Raw genomic sequence first — 4,224 nt, forward strand, 5'->3', positions numbered from 1 at the left:
CATGGGCCATACAAATATATGCAGCAGGACACATTTGGTGGTAGTTCGTTGACTCTAAATACAGGTGATATAAAGATGAATTGATGTTATCTTTGTCCTCAAACAGCTGCATTATAACATCAAAGTGTAAGCACACATGCAAAGCAGTAATTCAATATAACAAGGCAAAAATTTTGATCAAAAATCCAGAGTAGTGTATGGTATGTTTGTTCATACCACTTGTACAAATTAAACACTTATTAATTTATACATTTGTATGCAAAGAGTTGATATTGCCAAAATACTACATATTAACTTATAATTGCCTTTTCATTGATGAAACATAAAATTATGCAATTATTTCCAACCCTTTTCTTTTTTTTTCATGATAATGTCAAGTTTAATTTGCCAAATATACAAATTGGATCTGCGGAGCGTGTTGTGCCTGGGTGCTGCATCGTAAATAGCTTTCTCGGAATGACCCGTGGGCAGGGTTACGAACGGGCCGGGGCCTGGCCAGAGTAGGGGCCAGGGAGTGGGGTGGGAAGGGCAGGAGGAGGCGTCCTTCAGAGGGGACTGGCCGGGATGAGCCGTGACCCTCAGGGACCCATGGGCACGGGCTGCCAACTGCCAGCCCCTTTGAGTGAGCACCCAGGGAACACACAACGGGGGTGGGCAGACAGGCCATCGCAAACTTGTCAGCAGCTACTGCGGCCCCAACCGCCCCCTGCCTCGCAATCTACCAGACAAATGGAAGCTCCTCTTAACCCACCTCCCAGGTACCCCCCAACAAGGGTTCTGAATTCTAAAACCAGCCAAAACATTTGAATGGTTACATATGAAATGCTGTCCTGCATCTTGCTGTCTCAAAGATAGCGGCTGCCCCTCCCCCAGCCCCCACTCACCATCCCCCCCCCCCAAACGATTTCAGTTCAAGATGAAGAGGAGGCCCCAGGCCGTGGGGGGGCTTCTCGCCGCGGGGGGCTGCTGCAGCGGCGCCAGGACACAGGGCGGGTTTGACTTGCTCTGTCTTCCCCGCTAAATGCACCTTCATGGAACACTCTTTCGCTCTCTGATCTCGATTTCTTCTCTTTCTCTCCGTGACAGTTCCTTGGGCCCATCCAGGTCCACCTGTGTGACCTTTCTGGTTGTCTGTGCCAGCCAGTTGGGGTTCTCAATGTCGATGAGCACTTCCACGCCTTTGCGCTTTTGCTGGTAAATCATCTTCTTCATCCTCGCTCTCATCAGAATCTAGGGATTTCTTCTCTTTTTTCGGATCACCTGCAGCCCCATCTCCACCTTCTTCTCCTTGTTCCTCTTCTTCCCTGGCCTTCTGCTTTTCGGCCTGGAGCTGGGCATCGATGTCCTCCGGGCTCGTGTACTGCCGGGCCGGCCTTTGTGGCCTCCCTTTCTCCCTCCTTGAGGCGTTGTGGCTCCGGCGGCTGCGGCAGCGGCGCCTCGAGCTGACACCCCAACCCTTTTTTTTTAACTAAGGTACATTACTTTTCCAACTTTTTCTGAATATATTTGCCTAATTTTTTATTTCCTTTGACAATTCTAGTTGTTTTTAAAGAATTGAAGTGCATATTTCAAAACAATCTGGTTTTCATGATAATTATTTTGCAAATTATTTTTGAGTTTTTGTGGGTAAATAATAGATTGCTTTTAGAGACAGGAAACATTAAGCCTTTAGATACTGTGTTTTGCTCTAGATATGCAAAAGATACCCTCAAAACCAGGTAATAATTAACCAAGACAGACTTCACATTGACTTCCTAAGAAACATTGCAAGGACTCCATTGATTTTATTGATTCAAATGGGTTATATAAAACACTGCCTAGTGAGGCAGCTTTACTATGCCCACGTTCACAGACAACATTACTAAAACTCAGAAATTTAAGTTACTTGAACAAAATTTACAGTTAAAAAATTGGAGGGATGACCATTAATTTAGGTCCTTCTGATCTCAGTTAATTTTATTTACCATATGTTAGTATGTTAAAATGAAGCTATATTATCAAACTGCTATACAATTAACTTTTTATAACTCATATTGGCTAAAAGAATCATATAAAAATTGGGGGAAGTTTCTGGGGGGGGCGAGGTAAATGTAGCAACATTAAATATTGAGTATCCTTCTATATTTCAAATTTATCATAGGGCAGATTACATGTCCCTGATGGTAATTCATCATTTGCCTTGTGGTTTATCATGTGAAAATATTTTAAAACATCTGAATGTTTTTCCATGGTGAGAAATATTTTTGTACATTTTAACTTTTGCCAATTAATTTCTAAGTTTTCCTGTACAATCTGTGATCAAAATTAATTAAAGTCTGGGGACTGTGTTCCCCTAAGTCATTCACTACCAAGGTCTCCAGACCCTTGATGGGAAATTATTAAGCATTCTATCTAGATCTTTGCTGATATACCAACCAGTATTTAATGTACATAGTATCATAGAATCATAGCCACTGGTCTCACTTTCAAAATTCGTGACTTGCCATCAACATCAAGTTAGTTGCATTCACTTTTCTATGCAAAATAAAAGGCTAATGCTGCATAGTGAGAAGGTGTACCTGATCACAGAAAATCTGGAAGTTATCAACAATTCCAAGCGGCAGAGGAGATTGGAGATAAATAGAATTTAAGGTAGATATGAAACAGGAAAATAAGGAGTTTTGAACCTTGCCTGGTAAGGGAAATTCTGTAGAGAATCTATATGATTATCATTAAGTCCTCAAATGTCAGACTTTGGTGATTGTATTTGTCAAGGAAAATAAAAATCTGACTGTAGGCTTCCCGGGATTGAGGTCTAGGGGAAAGCTACATAAAATTACATTTCTGTTTGACTATCTGTAGGAATTGCATCAATTAAATACTAAGTCATAAATACTCATATAATCAAACCCAGCATAATACTAAGCAGGTACCATTTATGATGTCAAGTAAAACATCTGAGAAAGAGAATTACTATTCATTTAGACTCAAAACTGATATCCAAAGATGCACCTAAACTCAGGAAACAATTTAATCTCTTGATAATTTCTTGAATTAATCCTGTTGCTATAGAAAAGCTGTTTGATGACTGAGTTGTGATTTTATTTCCATCTGCCTTGTATGAACCCATAATAGGTATGACCTCAAAGTATGCTAACAATAAAGGCAAACTCTGTTCCTAGAATGATGTAGTAGTCATATCATTGTAAAAAGTTTTAAAGGGTCAGTAAAATTCTACAGGTTAATATCACACTGTCCTCTTACGTAGATTTATCTTCCATATTAGAGAAATAATGGAAATATATTCAGAGTTGACTGTCAGTAAGTACTTATTCCATTGAATTAAGCTAATAAAATTGATCCACTTTTGTGAGAAAAATTTAATAAATAATACAGAAATATTTACTAAGTGATAGTTGATTGTTCTATTTTTAAAATACTGTATATAATTTCATTATGCTATGAACCAAGAATTCTACTTCCTAAACACCAATCAACAATTCATTTTCAGGTAGTTGGTTATTATTTAATAAGTATTTATAAAAAGCTAAGTAAAAGTATCAAGTAAAAAAATTAAACACATATATAGATGCTTTTTCTTAAAGCTTTGGCTCCAAAATTTTTAAACACTGACTTTGTTACTCTGTCATCTTCATTAACCTCTTTGCCAGTTGTATCCTCATTGTTATAAAGTTAACCACTCATAAACTTAATGAATATCATAGCTTGGGTAATTGAAGTTAGGAGCACAGACCTAAAGCAAATTGTCAAACAGGGTGGTTACAGTGATACTGATGATTTTTGAGATTTAGAATGTTTGAATGTGAGAATGTTTGCCATACCTCATACTCACTTTAAGTTGGAAGTCCTTTGATTATTATTCTAGCAAAAGAAGTCAAGTATTTTTAGTAGACATATGAGTTCAACATAAAATACCAGAAGAGTTGGATGTTTCAACTCAGTGAAGTAAATGGCAGGACAAGTTACATGGCGTGACATAAATGTACAGTTAAGAATGCCATGAGGCTACTCAAGAATGAGAAAACCTCAGGCTTTCAGAGTTATATAGTTCAAAACAGTTGAACAAAAAAATGTGTAAGAATTCTAATTTGTTTCCCACTTACTTTGGAAATGTGATTTTCACCATCAATCAGTAAGTGTTGTGTTTTTTTTTCCTCCATTTTTAACCACAACAAACTCTGTGTTGCCTCAATCTTCAAATGTACATGAGTTGCTGTGTACTAA

At 38.2% G+C, this 4,224-nt stretch overlaps 1 pseudogene; it reads right to left on the reverse strand.

Annotated features, from left to right (window-relative positions):
* Positions 1-880: 880 nt before the first annotated feature.
* Positions 881-3,826, reverse strand: LOC110141619 (28 kDa heat- and acid-stable phosphoprotein pseudogene; annotated as a pseudogene).
* Positions 3,827-4,224: the final 398 nt, after the last annotated feature.

The sequence above is a fragment of the Odocoileus virginianus genome, chromosome 3, assembly GCF_023699985.2.
Source record: "Odocoileus virginianus isolate 20LAN1187 ecotype Illinois chromosome 3, Ovbor_1.2, whole genome shotgun sequence".
In the NCBI taxonomy this organism is placed as follows: Eukaryota; Metazoa; Chordata; class Mammalia; order Artiodactyla; family Cervidae; genus Odocoileus; species Odocoileus virginianus.